At 47.3% G+C, this 18176-nt stretch overlaps 1 long non-coding RNA gene and 5 other non-coding genes across 6 annotated transcripts; 1 reads left to right on the forward strand and 5 right to left on the reverse strand.

The window, feature by feature from the left end:
• The first annotated feature begins 2910 nt into the window (after window positions 1–2910).
• On the forward strand, window positions 2911–8989 carry LOC135377180 (uncharacterized). Its single transcript, XR_010418086.1, has 4 exons — window positions 2911–2956; window positions 6254–6315; window positions 6381–6449; window positions 8811–8989. It is a non-coding gene; the product is annotated as an uncharacterized LOC135377180 (long non-coding RNA).
• A 4073-nt stretch (window positions 8990–13062) lies between these two features.
• Window positions 13063–13134, reverse strand: Trnae-uuc (transfer RNA glutamic acid (anticodon UUC)). Its single transcript has one exon. It is a non-coding gene; the product is annotated as a tRNA-Glu (tRNA).
• Window positions 13135–13326: 192 nt separating this feature from the next.
• On the reverse strand, window positions 13327–13398 carry Trnae-uuc (transfer RNA glutamic acid (anticodon UUC)). The gene has a single exon. It is a non-coding gene; the product is annotated as a tRNA-Glu (tRNA).
• Window positions 13399–13515: 117 nt separating this feature from the next.
• Trnaq-cug (transfer RNA glutamine (anticodon CUG)) lies at window positions 13516–13587 on the reverse strand. Its single transcript has one exon. It is a non-coding gene; the product is annotated as a tRNA-Gln (tRNA).
• Window positions 13588–13592: 5 nt separating this feature from the next.
• Window positions 13593–13664, reverse strand: Trnae-uuc (transfer RNA glutamic acid (anticodon UUC)). The gene has a single exon. It is a non-coding gene; the product is annotated as a tRNA-Glu (tRNA).
• Window positions 13665–13851: 187 nt separating this feature from the next.
• On the reverse strand, window positions 13852–13923 carry Trnae-uuc (transfer RNA glutamic acid (anticodon UUC)). Its single transcript has one exon. It is a non-coding gene; the product is annotated as a tRNA-Glu (tRNA).
• Window positions 13924–18176: the final 4253 nt, after the last annotated feature.

Raw genomic sequence — 18176 nt, forward strand, 5'->3', positions numbered from 1 at the left:
AACAGTACGAAATATCCGCCCATTTCCGTGAAATAATGAGCAAAGTTCAAAAGGCTCGGCATCGGAAGCGCGTATGTTTGTGCACGGTGTGGCGATCTTATTCTCCAGCGCCGAGATCCCTTTGTTTCGCACAGCGTGCGTCATACTTCATAGTTCGTGAGTAGCGTGCCGACACAAATATGACCGTAAGTACGGGTGCGGGCAAAGATGCACCAAGAACTAAAGTATGCACTAAATATATTTAAAATATGCATGTAATATCACTGCACATACACTGCACTGTACATATCATCAGGTTAATGTAATACATTTTCTTTATATATGCAAATATGCATGTGTTCTTTCCTTTCTCTTGTAGTAACGTCCTGTAATAGATGTCGCTGACGAGTAGTAGAAGGGCAGCTTCGTGCTGTTTTTTTTGGCAGCCCGTGACATGTATTGTTGCGTTTAAGGACGGAATAAATGAATAAATGGAAAAAGAAAAAAAGAGAAAAGAAAACATGGATACATGTTGAGTGGTGGCGTTTGAAGACATGGCACCAGCAATGGAAGTCGACCCCGCGCGTTCAGACTGCCTATCGCAGCTTCACTTTGTGCTGCTGATGTTGTCCTTGTCCTTCGACGTTTCGCTGCAACGTTATAAGTAGTTTCTCCCCTTGTTTTCGCCACGACCTACTAGATTATAACGACCACGTCAGGCGCACCCCTCCCATGCGCCACATTTTTGGAAGGCAGCGGTGGCGCTTCTGATCGTCCTTGTTATTGCTTCCTCAACTTCTACAATACTTTGTACTTCAGCTTGCCTTAGTATTTCTGTACAAGCTGTGGACTTCCACAGATGTTTAATTCCGAGGTTGATTATTATCATCATTCTACGCGTTTTCATAGGAGCTATCGCTGTCGTCTGCTACGGTTGTCGTACATAGGCTTCTGGGAGTTCAAAATTCAAATTTCCATCGTCCAATCGTGAGCCAGTCTGCCAGGGTGCGTCAGTAGCGCCCCTGGCGGATCGTGCGGACAGGCACCTCATAGGGTTTGCTGATTGTGACATGGTCGTTATAATCTAGTAGGTCGTGGTTTTCGCTATGGAAGCATTCGAAGGCTAAGCCAAAATTTGAGAGCGCTAGAATAAAGACGCCTATTCGTGAGAAATACCCACGAAACTTGCGCGACCAAATATAAATCGTTGCACAGTGCCGCAGGTTACAATGAGAACGCTTCACGTCTCCATAACTGTACAGAAAGTGACGAACTCCAAGTCCGGCCTGTCCTGTGGACGGCGTACGGATGCCACATACGGAGGGAGGACAGCAGGAAGGAGTGACGTAAGGCGGGGAGGGGGGGTTAGTATACGACCTGGGCCGACTTCAGGGGGAACTGCGCCGGCATTCGGCTGGAAAGTATTCGGAAAACCTAGGGAAAACCTCAGACAGCACAGCAGGAGGTAAGATTTGAAGCCAACGAGCGAGAAGCCTTCACCCGCAAGGTCATGCCGCTTGTCCATAAGAACTTTGTGCGTACATCTACGAGTACAATTGTAATGTAGTACTTTGTGTTGTACTTAAATTGCAACAGGTGCTTGGTACTTGGTAGTTTACTTTAAGTATAGGTACCTTGCCCATCACTACGCCGTTCCATCACTGTATCGCTGTTGTGTGACTTGCACAGATGCGAAGTCCCGGAAAAAACCCGGAAATTTTGGGAAAAAAACTTTTTTTTCCCAACGAAACGAAACAACCGAAAAAAAAACATTTTTTTGTTTGTTTCCCTAGTCTCCCAAAAAATTGCCCGAAATTTCCAGGCGACAAAGTTCAAAAATGTAAATGTTCGTGCCCTCGATGCGTTCCACCCGCCACAAGTGCCTTAGGTGCCTATAGTCTGCCAACAACAACCAACTTAGAGCTCCGTTTGTCTGGTCCAAAGCGATCGCCATCGCGTTCACATAATGCCGGAGTTCTGGTTGGAGTGGACGGGTTGTTCCAATATACCCGACGCTGAGTAGACAGCAGTCTCATAGGATGCTCTGCTCTGCATTTATGCCTAGAGGGTGAACGCTACTAAAGTTTGTAGCTCACTGTATGCTGTGGCTTGGCCGACAATGCTTCGACTCAGCAATAACCGCGTTTGTATCCATTGTCTTCAATTTTTCGGGAGGGGGGGGGGGACGAAAGAAACCGTTGTTTTTTTTTTTTCGAGCGACCCAAAATTTCCGGAAGTTTTGCATCTCTAGTGACTTGATGTTGGTATTTTCGTGTCAAGAACTTCAAAGTTACGACACCACTCTAATGACGTCTTTACGCGAATGTGTGTGTTGTCGTGCGTGTTATGGCTTAGAAGAGACATATGTTCACTTCCCCATTTGGTGTCTACTTGGTGTATTCCATTGAGGCAGTATTCCATTCGTATTTTTGCTTCCGCTATTTGCTAATCAGTCCGATTTCCGTTCAGCAATGTCAACAGAAGAGCACTTCTTTTCAAACGTTGTCTTTGTTTCATGTCATCTTCAATAAGATGTCTGGCTTTGAAAGATGTTGTGGCTAGATGTTAAACATATTCTCAGCACTGACGACTACAAGTTATTGTACGTTTTTCTTCAAATACTCCTCCTCTGCCGCTACTGGGTAACCACCCATACATTAATGCACAACATAGAGTGTCCTCTGTGCTCTCCCTCTCTCATTTCAGCAGTATGTTGAGCCATCCTAGGTACTCTTCCTTTCTCCGTCGCCTGAGAGTGGTTTCTGAACCCGAGAAGCAATTTGCTTCGCACGCCATTCTCTTTCTCCCGCACTGGCACTCTCCACAATCTTGCAATGACGCCTTTTCAGAACTTTCCCTCGAGCGGCCAATCAGGGTGACGCACGTCTCTCCAATCGTATTGGGCGGAAGAGGCGACAAACGCCCTTACAGAAGCCACGAACGCTGTTCGATAGTAATTCTTCAACGTCGACGTCCGGTAAGTCGCTTTTCATGCGTTTACCGGTCCAGGACCAGGCTGCTTTTACGAAACAAAACCCCACTGTATATCAGTCGAGTCAGGATTCTGTACACGTGATATTGTTGTAAATATAGCTTCTCCAACTCTCTTCTCAACCGAAACGTAGGCACTCTTCGTGAGGTTCACCGATCTCAACATTGTTCGATTACACGAGTCAACTATGCAGGTCGAAATATTTACTCGACCTCCCCGTGGCTCTGAATGTGGGTTCTATAGTGCACTCTAAAAATAAAACTCTCTTTTAGGTGTAATTGGGGTGTACTTGGGGAGTATCGGTTGCTCTACTCCCCTATTTACACCCCCGAGGAAAAGAATACACCATGTTTTGGGTGTGAAATTGGTGCAGTTGGTATACGTCCCCTTCTGCAGGGTGTAATTTCGAGAATTTGTGTGAAAAATGTGTAGTGGTCATCAAGGTTCTAATGCTTCCCCACGACAGGTCTGGCAGCAGTGTGATGTGTCCTATGTTCCGCAGCTGGGGCTGCCGGAGATAGTTGTGGCAGCTTTCGTGTTGTTTAGGACAGGTCGTTTGTTGAGCCACAGGTCATTTCACTATACGAGCTTAGCATGACACTGACTCGCCTATTACACCGCCCAGGAAAAGAATTCACCATGTTTTGGGGTGTGAAATTGGTGCAATCGGTACGTGTCTTCTTCTGCAAGGTGTAATTTCGAGAATTGGTGTGAAAAAGGTGTACTGGCAATCAAGGTTCTAATGCTTCGCTACGACAGGTCTGGCAACAGTGTGCTGTGTTCTATGTTCTGCAGCCGTGGCTGCCGGAGATAGTTCTGTTAGCTTTCGTGTCGTTTGGGACAGGTCGTTTGTTGAGCTTGTGTGATGTGCTCCTATTTTGGAAGGCAATCCAACGTCCTATACCCCTATAGCCTAAGCCTAAGGGACTGACACTTATGCACTTGAGTGTTTTTCCAAACTGTCCTCTTTGCGCACTGCCCCAGAGCCCGAGTGCCATCCATCAAACCCCGTCACATCTCGTCTTGACCTTCGTTCCCCTGGCCTCCAAGGACGGGGGAACAATACTAGAGGAATGTGCCCGCGAGCGAGGTCACGGAATCTGCCGTCTGGGATCCCAACGGGTTACAGGTCATTTCACTATATGAGCTTGGCATGACGCTGCGAGGATTAGGGTTCCACGTCCCGAACGCGGACAAGCGCCAGCTGCGACGTGCCCATGGGATCGCGTAACTTGACCCAGCGGTTCGCTCCTTCGTGCTGTTTCGTAGGTGTTGTCAGTGTATTTTGTCTCGCATGGTTGATTTTGGTGCCTTTGAAGCGGGTATTTTCAGTGTCTGTTTGAAGTTTAAGTGGAACGTACGGATTAGATCAGAGAATAGTGCGCGTCACGCGTTGTAACGGCAACGTGTGGCCGTTAGGCAAATTCAAGAGGTGCGTAACAAACGAGGTTCGTGCGGTTTGTGGCAGAAACGAAAGTGGCTGGCAAGATTCAGCGAAGTGTCGGTAGTGGTGGTGGTGGTGGTGAAAGGGCTCGCAGTTGTCGATCTCAGAGGCGCGGAACTCGAACCCACACGACGGTGCCCAGAAGAAGAACAGTCTCTGTTCGAAATATCGGCGGCTTCTGTCCTGAGGCAACTCCCTTCCTACATTCTACCGGTTCGCTGGATTTCTACCCATCTGCTTTTCCCGTCAGATATCCAGTCAGATGTGCTCAGTGAATGGCTTTGCGTGTCTCCTGAACAAGGCCCTGGCGAGTTAGAGGCGGGACGTCGGCATAGCGTGATTGGTAGTACACCTAACCGGAAATCAGAGAGGTATGGGTTCGAGTCTCGTTATCGGTACTTCGCTGACTCTTTGCCAATACTTTCTCTATATCGGCGTTCTTGCGCGCTGACGAGGCCCGTGTTTGTCTGGTCTTAATTCTTCTTTAGCCTTATCCATCTGCGTTACAATCGTGCAGTTTGTGGTTAGCGCTAATTTTGATGAAAACATTTCGTAGTTCAGATTCATTTTTTCATTACACAGGCAAGGCTTCTGTTTGCTGTCATCTTGTTCGCTCCGTTGGTAGACACTATTGCCATCTCTTGTATTGCGCAACCATATGGCAATGCATGCAGTGTATTACATGTCACCCACATAAATGATGTGCCTGTTATTTTGAGTGTTGTGTTGCTGTCTAGGTCGGCATAACACCCTTACTGAACGGTGTTGCTTTGCTTTGAAGCGTAGACATGCACATAAAAAGCAGTCGGGGTACCGCTGGATTACACCAAAAGAGGTGTTCAGAGTATACCCTGTTTGAGGGGTGTAGTCTTACCAGAGCGTGTATATATATACACCAAAAAGGGAGTCAGGATATCGCTGAATTATACACAAAAAAGAGTGATATTTTCTTAGTGCGTTAGCTCGCAGATCCCTCGGGATCTTGTATCGACTGTATTGCTGCATGATGACATTCCAATATTCCATTGTGTTCCCCCTTTTGCGTCATCTCTCATCCTCTATATTTTTGTAGTTTAAAAAAAATCTGATGGCAGTTAGCTGGGGCACACTGTATACTTAGAGAGTTGTAATCACGATAATATTACGTTGATAAGGAACGGCTTCCTGGGATAAGAGACCCTCCATTCATCATCTCATTAAAAAGTTGGTTTTTGAGACTGGTTTGTTAGAGTGAAGAAGTAGGTGAATCAAAATATTAAACTACAAGTACACTGGTGTATCGGCGTGCAAGATGTCACTTCCTTAAGGTAGACAAGGTGGATGGGACAGAGGGCAGTGCACTCCTGTCTCCTTGTATTTTATGCAACGGCCTTTACCACCTCCTTAACTCCAGGAAGGGATACATTCCGCAAGAAATCTGATGTACGTGCCCCAAAGACACAGAAAGATTTCATCTCCGGAACCCCGGGACTCTGGCGTTAAAATAGTTCTATGTCTATGGGACAACGCACATCACGTTTCTTTTGCACCTGTATCTACCGCCTCCTTAACTCTAGGAAGCGATACATTCCACAAGAATGCCCCAAAGAACGCCCCAATATATGACCCAGAGACATAGAAACACTTTAGCCCTAGAATCTTGAGGTCCTGGGCTTGAAATATTTCTATGTCTCTGGGGCAGCGTGCATCACACGTTTCTTGCGGAATATATCGCTTCCTAGAGTTAACGAGGCGGTAGAGACAGGTGCATTTAGGGGCATAATCGGAAACAGAGAGAATGGGAAAGATTGGAAAGTCTGTAGTATGGAAAGACCACCACTTCCCCCCTCTCCCAGCAGGGTCCTGGAGATAATCGTCATGAAGACTACCATGCTTATCCTGTTCGTTCTGGTCGCCTGGGGTGAGTATTCGTATCAGCCTTCGTGCTCGATAAGCTGCATTTTCTGACGACGACACTCTGCGCAGGCGCTGTCTCCGAGGTGGAAGCCTTGCCTCAGCGTCCCTTAAAGCGTGCATTCAGGACCGATCTCAAATGTAAGGGTCTACACTCTAAGAAAAAAATGGAGTAAAACGGGGAGCAATTGCAGCTTCTACTCGCCTAGTTCGCAATTACTCCCCATTTTAGTCCCCTAACCCGACACTTGGTCTCGACATTTACTCCCCAGGACTGCAAAATGTCATTAAACTTTGCGAATGGTCTTCTGAATGCAACAGTCTACGTAAATATGCAGCCCTTGGTCAATTTGAGCGACATAAGGCTGTATAACTCAGACAACGTAGTAATTTTCCAGCCGCACAAAGCAAGAAACAGTTAGAGCATCTTTCTTCGCAGATTGTACCATATGTATGGTGCAAGATTTTATATCACTCAACACGTCATTGCTGACGGTTTGCTTCAAAGTATTTTCGTGCATGCACACGAATTATGTACTTGGGACTCTTACAACTGTGCGGGAAATGCAGTCTCCACTCTGTGACATTCATTTACTCCCGCGCATTTACTCCCGAAAGAGACTATTTTTTGTGGCAACGCATTTATTCTCCAAAAGGAGTACAAGTACTCCTTTTTTTACTGTGTAGATACACGACAAACGGTATGAAGGTGATTGGGTTCACATAAAATGCAACGGGTGCTGAAGTGCTCTTTCAAAATGTCGCTATATGAAAAGTGCGTTTTAATTCTCAGGCACACGGGTGTCGAAGGTACAGGGACGCGTCCACATGGTCACATTCGGGGAGGGGGACGGTTTCGTTGTACAAGCGCACAGCGGGAGAGGTAGGGGAAAGTGGAAGTGCCGATGGTAATAAACGGGAGGTGCGGAAATGGAGTTCGTGGAATTTTCCCCGACTTTCACAACATAGAGAACATAGATAGACGTTGGGGCTGTTGGTGATACACTTCGTCAAAAATGGGAAAGAGGGATACTAAGCCTTTTTTTGCTCTCATAAGTCACTGTCGCTCGGAGACTGTGTCCGTGTAGTATGGAATACGTCAGTACACACCACGTACTTCCACAAATTTTCCAAGTAACGAAGAAAAGTTCATACTCTCGGGATCTTCAAAGGAATATGCGTGTCGCCAACGCAGACCCTGATTGTCGGTCTCTTGGCACAGCTAATTCTGTCACGGCAGTCGACGTTGGAGACGCAGTGTTGCCAGAGACTTCAGAGTTTGTGCACACGGCGATGTCGTGCTTCTGAACAGTATAATACCCCACTCAAACGGACCGTCTTAATTGAATATGTTAGGGAGTGAGCATGCGCGTAACGCGGCCTTGTGCGCATCGTGTCGACCTCTGAGGGGAGGATTTAATCCAATGTATTTCGAGTAGTTGCTACGTTACACGCTAGGTGGCTCTACTTGCTTGTTTCAGCTAAAGTCCCTGAATACTAAAAGTAGCGACAACTCTTTCTCCCCCCCCCCCCCACACACAGTAGCTTCTCTCCTTTCGCCTCGATAGTGGCGCCGCGCTACGTAGCAGATGAAGTTTCAAAAAAGTTCATGAAAGAACTGATGTTCTGAGGCTGGAACAACATAGAAGGGACAAATACATACGAAGCCCCAATTTGCCTAAGAAATTAACGATGAAAGATGAAAGTCACTACAGCTGGCTAACCTTTTCAGTGACTTTCATCTTTCATTAAAAAAGTTGTTGAGATCGGTACAGAGCATTCATGCATGGTCAGCGTGGTAAGCCAACATCGCGCCTTTGCTGCATTCGCTTCCACAAAGGGTGACTCCACTCTACACATTGGGAGCTAGTATTCAGGCACCCTAGCCCATGGAATACTGCAACGCCACCATGTGCCGTCAGCCGCCAAAACGCACTTTCTGCCGCAGCATAGGGTCATGCTGCCAGTACGGAAGTAGGGTGGGTATGATGGATTAGATTATTTGGTGGAGGAGAGAGCGTGACCTCTCTGCATACGGTCGCCCTATCTGAGGCGCGCTAATATTTTGACAGCTCACGGACTAGGTTTCTCTTAATGTTATGGCAACTGAAGTTCTGAGACTGGAACATGTAGAAAGGACAAATACATACAACGCCTCAAGTGCCTAACAAATGTATGATGAAAGAAGGAAGGGGTCACTGAAAAGGTTAGCCAGCTGTAGGACTCGAAGTTGCATCAGGTGACGCACCTTGGGGAGTTGCAAGGGAGGTGTGTTAGCTTAGCTCAATCGGCGACAGTCCTGGACGCTTAATATACGGATCGTGTGGGTCCGAGTCCTACAGCAAGCTAACATTTTCCGTGATTTCTTCCTTTCATCATCAGTTTCTCCTGCTTTTCAAGTTGAACAAGATTAACGAAATCATAAGAAAAAAAAATAGATGGAGTGCATACATGTGCCCAAAGTATTCTGCGTAATTTTCGGCCACTTTCTCTCTCCCCCAGACCTCGCTACTTCTGGTCGGCTCGGTAGGGATATCTGCGCCGAAAAACGCGGTAACCACGTGACAGAGTTCGAGTGCTGACGTGAGCTGGATCTCGCTCTTCGAGGGTATCACCGATACGAGTGGTCCTTGTACTTTACGGCGAAATAAAAACGTTGCACGGCAACTGCCGGAAGAAAACTACTGCTCGCATAGCGATAGCTATCCCACGATTGGTGAGAAGTGTCGCTATCCCACGTGGATTGGCAATTACCGTCATTTAGTCGCACACTATACGCAGTACACATTCATTGCAACCATTTTTTTTGTCATTTCTCGCGCGGTACGAGTCTTGCGTGGCTAGGTGTAACCATCCCCCCTCCCCCCTCTCTCTGCACATTTTCGGGCCGCAACAGTAGACCTTCATTTTTTTTTCATAAAAACCACACAAGTACGTATAGTCAACCGTCGATTTCTGAACGGCATGCGTTCCTCAGAAAATCGTTCAGAAAACGATGGATTCATCGATCACGGTTGACTGTGAAGGGGTTGAATTGAATTGAATTGAATTTATTTAAACTTTACAATGCTTGATGAACAGTACAGTTTATACAGATGGAAGACCCAGAGGGAAAAGACTCCCGGCTAAAGGGTCTTCCGTGTGACATACAAATATTAGAGCCATGAAAAAATGCAAAGGTAAAAACAATACACAAGCATAATACACGAAATACATAAAAACATAATATATGAAAACAATGCAAAGATGAAAAACAATGCACAAAAATACACATGTAATAGCAGGGCACGCACTAGACACAGCTGCACATCTTTGTGCCCCAGTAATATTATCATATGTAATATATAGTTAAATTAACCTCTATACACTTTTGACAGCAAAAAATATTTCGCTAGTTTTTTTAATTGATTTAGATTCATCATAAATTTTGGTTGGGTTGGCTGTGTGGAGGGGGAAGGGTGGACCGGAAAGTCTCGCAATGACAGGAACAGCACTGTAACATTTTACGACATTTATTTACTTTTCGGTTAGTGCTATTCATTATTTGTTTCTGAAGATAGTTTGGAATTACGCCGTGTGTCATTGACGCTCCACCCCATACCTTCGCCGGTCCTATCCTTATTGTGCTCCGCAGATGGTTCCACAAGCGATCGACATGTGACGCTGCATGCGATTCGGTCATCGCATAAACGCATGTGTCGCGACGTTCTACCTGACACGACAGCCGCCTGCGTGCCGCCGAGACAGAGTTCATGTTCTTATATCCTTCGCCCTCCAGAGTTGGTCAAGAGATGGTACAAGTTTGCACCGTCCGCACTAACTCCTGTGTTCTTGACCTGGACGGGCCCCAAGCAAAAGAATATCTTAGCCCAACATTGCACCGAGATTGGACCAATATTTGTGCAGTATTGCCAATTTTTATTTATTTATTTATTTATTTATATATTTGTTTACTCAGAGAGCTCTGCAGCTCCGTAAGGCGAGTGAGGTTGTACAATACTGGTGCTAAGGTCAAACACACAATAATACACAAACGCGAAAAAAAAAAGAATGACAACAAAAATATTCAATAAATATTCAATGCGTAAGAGACCTAATCTTAACCGTAAATAAATACTTATTGGCAGCATTAACAGCTTCTTGAGGCAGTGAACTCCATTCTGGTATGGTAGAACAAAAGAAAGATTGTCTAAAAACACTCGTTCAAAAACGGAGTGGTTCAATCTTTTCAGAGTGGTCCATCCTGGACGATACATACACAGGTGGCAGAAGAAAATCATTCCTATTTAGACCAGTGTCTCCGCTATGAATATCGTACAGCAGTTTAAATCGATTATATCGCGTTCTATTTTTTAAGTTGTCCCACCCTAAGTCAGCAATAAGTTCACCAGAGCGGATAAAAGAAGAATAATTGCCCGACACCAACCCTGCTGCCATATTCTGTACTGCCTGAATCCTTTTCGGTAAATATTCCTGCTGGGGACCACACACCGCCAAAGCATATTCCAATATGGGGGAAACATATGATTAAAAACAGTTTCTTTTAAGGTACGCAATTTCGGTCAAACATTGTTCCAATTACATCATGGACATGTTCCCACTAAAAACGACAAATTAATAACGTAATTCGAGACCCCATGTACGCTAACATGGATATATTAAGCTCTTTGCAGACTTGCTCGGTGGCGGTGCACCGGCGATTAACAGCCGGCTTATGAACCTGGATTTACGAACGGTAAACGCTTTTTTAGGCACCAAACACGAAAAAAAGGTACGTTTTTTGCTCCTCTGATTTACGATCTGGGCCAGTACAGCCCAATCAACAAAACAACTTGGCCGACGTTGCCAATATTCGGCCAAGATGTTGCGCTGCTTGGACTGTGCTGACCCCGATCCTAAACCGATGTGCAAAACAACGTAGTCTTTTCTAAGTTCTTGCCCAAGAAAATGCGTTCACCGTTCGGAAATCAAGGATCATAAACCGATGGTCAATCGTCAGTGTTCCACCAACAAGCAAGCGTGCAAAGAGCATTAATACATGCATGTTGGTATACACGGAGTATCGAATGGTGTCGTCATTTCGTGATCTTGTGTGGCTCACATGTCTAGGATGTCAAGTATTTAGTGTGAGCGAATAATTAGATCGCAAAAGGAACCTGTGAGAAAAGGTAACTGTATCTTGCCTGAAATGCCCCGCCCGCGGCAGAAACAAGTTAAAGGAGCGTTGAGGTGACCCCCTTTTTCGTTGGCGCAGAATATTTTCCAACGAATAAAGTGATGCATAATGTGAAACCCATAGACTAGGGAACACGCAGGGACAGACACAACAACAAACACAACAACAGACGCAGACACCGACACAACACAACAGACACAGACACAACAAGATGAGTTCATGGGAACAGGGCGAGCGCGAAGGCTCTGTTCCACCTACCATTCAAAAATTATTCTACCAGGTCCCGTGGCATAGTGGTTAGAGTGATCGCTTTCCACGCCGAGACTGGGAGGTGACACGGGTTCGAATCCTGTCACGGGCTGTGCTGTCTGAGGTTTTCCCTGGGTTTTCCGAAGTCCGGCCGAATGTCGGCACAGTGCCCCTTGAAGTCGGCCCAGGACACATACTAACCCCCTGTCCCCCACTCCTTCCTGCTGTCCTCTCTTCATCTGTCCACGTCTATACGCCGTGGTTACGCCACAGTTGCGCAGTTATACGCCACAGTTGCTTCGGCGGCGCTAACACGGAAATAAAAAAAAAAATATTCTCCTGGTGAAAAGATTGCATCGCAGAACGAGAGGACTTCGTGACGTATGCTCACGCGATCGGTGACGCACAGTTCAAGCATGTTTAAGCGGCGCGTAAGCTACGAAGAAAAAACAAAGAAACAAGGCACGAAGCCATACGTATATGGCACGCGAGAAACGTGTCAGCTGCCATATTCGGTGTGACGCTCACAGTTTTCTTTTTTAAAGCGATTTGGTAGATCCCTCTTTAAAGCAGGCGGCACATTTGAAGTGGAATCACTGTAGCGATATGTCCTGTCGTTTCCGATATATTTTCGATATATTTTCCGTGCTCCTGTACCAAACGACACGACGCTTTGTTTATCTGCTCCCAACATTGAAGCTGAAAGACTTATTACTTAATTAATTACTTATCTCGTGTTATCGCCGAGAAAGAAATGTGGCTACCGGCGGCCTACAGGCGTGGACAGATGAAGGGAGGAAAGCAGGAAGGAGGGCAGTGCAGTGGGGGTAGTGCGTTTCCTGGGCCGACTTCATGGGGGAAGCGTGCCAACATTTCGTTCCTTAGAGCCTGCCGGGAAAAGGCCAAGGCAGCACAGCCGGTGTCGGGATTAAACCCGCGCGACTCCGCGCGGAAGACGATCAACCTAACACTAGTTCTCCAACTGGTTTTATGAGGCAGACTATCTTCGTAGCTCGTGTTATGCAGAAGCAGGCGCCCACGGTGACGTGGGCCACCAGGCCACCAGGTGGCGTGCGACAAAGAAAGCAGTGAAGCGCTGAAAGAGCAAGCGTATAAAATGAAAGAGTTCCACTGGATACGTATCCAATCGAATGATCGTTAGAAAAAAAGGAATCAGTATTAAGGAAATAAGAGGCGTGCGACAAAGAAGCAGTGAATGAATGAAACGGCATGCAAGGGTATAAAATGAAAGAGGTGCCACCGAGAGTCGAACTCGGATTGCTGGATTCAGAGTCCAGAGTGCTGGCCATTACACCATGGGACCCGAAGTTCCGATGCCGGGAATCGAAGTCGGGCCTCCTGGGTGAAAGCCAGGTATCCTAGCCACTAGACCACACCGGATACGTATCCAATCGAATGATCGTTAGAAAAAAAGGAAACAGAATTAAGGAAATAAGAGGCGTGTGACAAAGAAAGCAGTGAATCATTGAAACAGCATGCAAGGGTATAAAATGAAAGAGGTCCCACCGAGAGTCGAACTCGGATTGCTGGATTCAGAGTCCAGTGCTGACCATTACACCATGGGACCCGCACTTCCGATGCCGGGAATCGAACCCGGGCCTCCTGGGTGAAAGCCAGGTATCCTAGCCACTAGACCACACCGGATACGTATCCAATCGAATGATCGTTAGAAAAAAAGGAAACAGAATTAAGGAAATAAGAGGCGTGTGACAAAGAAAGCAGTGAATCATTGAAACAGCATGCAAGGGTATAAAATGAAAGAGGTCCCACCGAGAGTCGAACTCGGATTGCTGGATTCAGAGTCCAGAGTGCTGACCATTACACCATGGGACCCGCACTTCCGATGCCGGGAATCGAACCCGGGCCTCCTGGGTGAAAGCCAGGTATCCTAGCCACTAGACCACACCGGATACGTATCTAATCAAATGATCGTTAGAGAATAAGGAAACAGAATTAAGGAAATAAGAGACGTGCGACAAAGAAAGCAGTGAATCAATGAAACAGCATGCAAGGGTATAAAATGAAAGAGGTCCCACCGAGAGTCGAACTCGGATTGCTGGATTCAGAGTCCAGACCATTACACCATGGGACCCGCACTTCCGATGCCGGGAATCGAACCCGGGCGTCCTGGGTGAAAGCCAGGCATCCTAGCCACTAGACCACACCGGATACGTATCTAATCATATGATTGTTAGAAAATAAGGAAACAGAATTAAGGAAATAAGAGTCGTGCGACAAAGAAAGCAGTGAATCAATGAAACAGCATGCAAGCGTATAAAATGGAAGAGGTCCTACCGAGAGTCAAACTCGGATTGCTGGATTCAGAGTCCAGAGTGCTGACCATTACACCCGCACTTCCGATGCCGGAATCAAACTCGGGCCTCCAGTCCGAAAGCCAGGTATCCTAGCCACCTTTTTTTTGTGAATGCTAAAACGTACGTAAAACCTCAATGACTACTTCGCCATTCTGTAAGTTAATAGGGTGTGCCGTTTCCTAATTTTGTTCGTGTTCAGCTTGGTCTGCGGCGTCTTCACTGTGGTACTCTTCCGTACCCTCTTGTTGCTCGAAGCAGGTGCCTTCACATCGCTGTCTTTCACCAGCTGGCGTTCTTGTTCGTTGCTGTGATGGTGTGCAGCAGGCTCCTAAGTCCGCTGCAGTGATATCGTCTTCCCTGCTGTCACCACCGTGAGCACCCATTCAAGGCTGGTGAGGAAGTGGTTCCATGGTGTCTTCGGCTTGACTTTGCCTTCAGAAATGGCCATCCTGTACCGCCATAAGGAGTGGAGACCGATGATCACCAGAGCGGCCGACGTGTTGTTGTCTTCGCAGCCGTCGAACACGAGGAATTTTAGCGAAAACCAGTCAATGTTGATGTCCAGACCGGTGCACGCTCTGACTGCTCCCAAAAATCTCGAGCTCGTTTGCAGTTTACAAACACATGAAACAGGTCTTCTTCAGCGCTGCACAGGTCACACCTCACTGACCACGGGACAAAGAATCCTTTTCTCTGCAGCCAGACTTTGACCGGCAACACTTCGCAGTGGAACCTGTGAAGAGGTCCTTCGCGCCGGATGGTACGCAGAGCTTGCGTAGCCTTTTGAAGACGTTCTGGGCTTCGGTTGTGAGAGGGAACTTCCGATAGAGCGGTTCTGGTGTCACGCTGTCTACAGTATCCCAGTAGAGCTTTCTCCGCTTAACCTTGCTGAGGTAGTCCCAAGAGAACCGCCTTTCAAAGAAGGCAATAGCCGCTCCGATCTCCCTGTAGAACGCCCGGGTCTCCTTTGCCCTTGCCGGATTTTCTAGTGGCACTGTCCACCTATGGAGGTGGTGTGCTCCAAGTGTCTGTGTGCAGCTTCTGAGGAATGGATCGTCCTGGTCCCTGAAGTAGAGGAACCTCTGTACTTTGAGCTTAATGTCGAGGTTCACAAGTCCAAATCCACCTTTGCTTGGGCTCAAGAAGAGGTTCGACCGTCGCATCTTTTCCATTGGAGAATTCCACACAAGGTGGCACACAGTCGTTGGAACTTGTTGACCACTGCATTGTTGTATTTCGTGCATTGGGGCGGTATACAGCACTGCTGGGTACAAGCAGGAATTGCATACATACGCCTTGTTGAAGAGCGTGAGGAACCGTCCGTGCCAGGGGGTCAGCGAGTGCCTGAGCCGGTCAATTTGGGGTTCCATAGGTGTGTTGCTTGCTTTCTTAAGTCGAACTCTACTCCGAGGTACTTCTCAACCTTGTTTGTCCACTGCAGGCCAAGAAGATCGGTTGGAGTTTCTTCCCACGGTCCAAGCCAGGCTGCCTAATATCTTGCTGAGGTTGAGGCTCTGCTCCGGAGTGCTTCGAGAACTCCTGAATGGTGTCTAGTGCTTGTTGGACTCCCTCAACAGTGGTGCACACTACGGTTAGGGTCATCGGCATACGCGAGAAGCTTGATGCTTTCCCGTGCCTATCTTGAGCCCTTGAATGCTTCGTTGGAACTGATCATGCGACATAGCGGTTCTCCAGGTATGCAGCGAACAGAAGACGGTGAAAGTGGACACCCCTGCTCTTACTGATGAATGAATCGGTATGGGTTTGCTTAACCTCCCGTTCACTACTAATCGTGTACTGATGTCTTCGTAGCAGAGCTTTATCCAGGCCATTAGGGGAGCTCCCGAACTTCTGTTTTTTCAAGAACCGCCAGAGGTACTGGTGACTGACTCTATCGAACGCTTGCCAGCAGGTCAACCTGGAGAACGCACAGCCGGCAGGTAATGTTTCGGCAGCCTCGCACACCGCCCGCATCACGTGTAAGTTTCGTGCGAATCGAACCTGCCCTTGACTCCCGTAGACTTGATGCTGACCAATGGCAGCCCGCAGTCAACCCTCTAATCTGTTATTGAGAACCTTGGCAAATATCTTGTAATCAGTGCAGAGACGGCTGATAGGTCGAAAATCGTTAACTGTTGGAGCTTCGCTGTTCTTGGGGTTCTTTTTAGGGATAAGGACGGTGAAGGATTGACGCATTGATGGCGGAAGCAGCTTTCTCGAAGCGATGTCGTCGAACACCAACTTCAAGATTGGGGAGAGCAAGTAGCGAACCTTTATAGAATGCTGATTCAATTCCATCCGGGCCCGGAGCTTTGTTTCTTCCCAGCTTTCGATAACTCTCTGTATCTCCCCCCCGTTGTTATTTCACCGTTCGCTGCTTCTGCTACTTCTTCTTTACTGCCGGCAAGTCTAGGCCGCTTATAGCATCGGTAACGTTTGTCCCCGTTGATGACGAGAACAGACCGCAGAACTTCTCGTAGAACAGTCCTTCGATTTCCTCTTGCGATGTCGCAGTGCCGTCTGGACTGTTCAAACATATAATGGCGTTTGAACGATCCCCTTTCTCTTTCCCGTAGGAGGAATACTTTGCTGGGCGTTTCCTCACGCGAACAACCGTGTTCAGCCGGCTCCGAATTGCTGCACCCTTGTATCGTTTTTCCAAAATTTCAAGAAGCTGCTTTTTCACTTCTCCAATTTCCTGTGTATACCGTCCGGGGGTGTGGTCTTCCTCTGCGACTAACACACGGAGGTCTTTGGTAAGTGACCGGGCCTGTTCCCTCTCCTTGAAGCTTCTTGACTGACTATAGGATATTGCTTTGTTTTGAAGTTTGTCTTGAAGATCTCCCACGTAACGGCGTTGATACTGTTTCCGCTCTTGTATTCTGTGATCATGTTTTCCACTTCCTGACAGAAAGTCTCTTCTTCCAGGATGCTTTCGTTGAGCTTCCACGAATAAGACCTTGCCTTGCTGATGCAACTTGTGGCCTGAGCGCTGAGATCGATGTCGACGCTGACGAGTCCGTGGTCCGAGAAAGGTACCGGCGTGACGGTGTAGTTGCAGGCCGTCTTGTCCCAGTCAGCGGAGAAATAGATTCTGTCGAGTCTTGCATGGGACGCACCTTGCCAGTGAGTATACCGGTGACTGGGATCCGTTCCTACCGCAGCAACGTCGACCAAACTGAATCTGTCACCAGCTTCTTGAATCTTTAGAAAAAATCTTCCCGGAAACAACACCGCAAGCGAAGTTGCCCCGACGACCGTTATTACGGGCCGCGCTTCTTGAATTCCGGCCACACTAGCGTCCCCTCTGAAGGGGTAGCTGCAGTCATTACTTGCTGCTTACCATATTGAAGTCACCACAGAATACAACTTTTGCCGGTGTGTCCACGAAAGCTCTCAGCTCAGAGAAGAAGATTTCCTGTCGTCCCTTATATTTGGCGCGTAGACACAAATACTCGCGCTAACTGGTTGGCAATGAGCAGATCGACACAGGTAATCGGCCCGGCTTGGTCAAGGACGGTGTCGACGACGGGCGACGATACTGTCCTTCTTCACAAAATATCGCTGTCCCCGCACTGTGACCATTGCCTGCGGAGTGTAGCAGTAGTAGTTACGTTTAAAGAAATTAACAAGGTCCTTCTCTTGTTCCGCGGTAGAGATTCTTCGTTTCCTGGAGGCAGATAATGTCTAGTTTGTGTTCCTTTATCATTTCCATGAGCCCAGTGCTTTCTGTTTGCCGAATCAGACTGAACGTGTTAAAAGTTGCCACTCTTATTTTTTTTCTTGACATGGAACGAGTTTGGAATGTGACCGCTGGTTACTGGGTGACCGTGAAGTGAAGGTCGTTCAGCTGTGATGCACCAGTTTCCTCAGCGGGACCACCGGCATCGGGGCGTCCCTTCTTTCTTCCATCTTACATTCCGAACCATTGCGTCCTTTCTCTGCTCTCTTAGATAGTCCTTTAACAGTGGTGGCATGCCTCTCTGACTCTCTTTTCCTTTTCATTGAATTTCCTCTACTTCGGCCATATCTGCGTCGCTATCTTCTGTGTCTTTGTTATCACATTCCTCATTTCCCAAGCAGCAAAATGTACTGAAAGTCGGGTGC

Source organism: Ornithodoros turicata, chromosome 1 (genome assembly GCF_037126465.1).
Source record: "Ornithodoros turicata isolate Travis chromosome 1, ASM3712646v1, whole genome shotgun sequence".
Classification (NCBI taxonomy): domain Eukaryota; kingdom Metazoa; phylum Arthropoda; class Arachnida; order Ixodida; family Argasidae; genus Ornithodoros; species Ornithodoros turicata.